The sequence below is a fragment of the Hemicordylus capensis genome, chromosome 1 (assembly GCF_027244095.1).
Source record: "Hemicordylus capensis ecotype Gifberg chromosome 1, rHemCap1.1.pri, whole genome shotgun sequence".
NCBI lineage: Eukaryota > Metazoa > Chordata > Lepidosauria > Squamata > Cordylidae > Hemicordylus > Hemicordylus capensis.
In genome coordinates this window covers 36,183,278-36,184,025 of record NC_069657.1, presented here as the reverse complement: position 1 = coordinate 36,184,025, position 748 = coordinate 36,183,278, and positions in this window count along the sequence as shown.

Sequence of the window (748 nt, the reverse complement as noted above, 5' to 3'; positions counted from 1 at the left end):
AAATGCTGAGGATGCTTGTAAAGAAACCTTGGAAGAACCACAAGGCCAACTACAATATGCCAATCTATACCAGCCTGAGTTGCATAGATCTGGACTGTCTTCTCAGCATGAAACCCTGGCATAATGTGGGCCAGGCAGTCTCTCTAGGTTCAGTTTCTTTGAATGGCCAAGGACAAATACATGTAACTATGTATTATAAATATAGGTACTATGTATTATTTATATATATGGGTGCTGTTTTGCTTTATTTCCTCTGGTTGGTGACTGAAATAAAGTTTGTTGTTGTTGTAACTCAACAAAATGATATATTTGAAAAGGGAGAGGCACATACATCTTAGCATGAAAATGATGTACTTCTCTGCCCTAAGCTGGTAATAAAACAGCAGAAATATGCCAGATTCTGTAGTCAAAGCCCAATTCAAAATCTCAGTTTGCATCACGGAAGCCAAGAGATGGGCTCTTTCAAATCCATTATCCAAAAGCCATAGGCGGAACTTGGGGGGGGGGGGCAGGCAGGGCACGTGCCCTAGGTGCCACTGAGGTGGGGGCACCACGCCAGTTCCTGCCACCCCCACTCCATTGCCCACCTGCCCAGCCCCAGGGCCCCTCAGCCACTTGCCTCCAGCTCCAGTCTAGGATCGGCAAGGAGGCCTAGGATCGGAGCAGCCTGCAAACTGCAGATCTCTTCTCTCCCCGCCTCTCAGCTGATCGGCGGGTGGGCGGAGCTTCCAGAGAGGCGTCTGAGTAG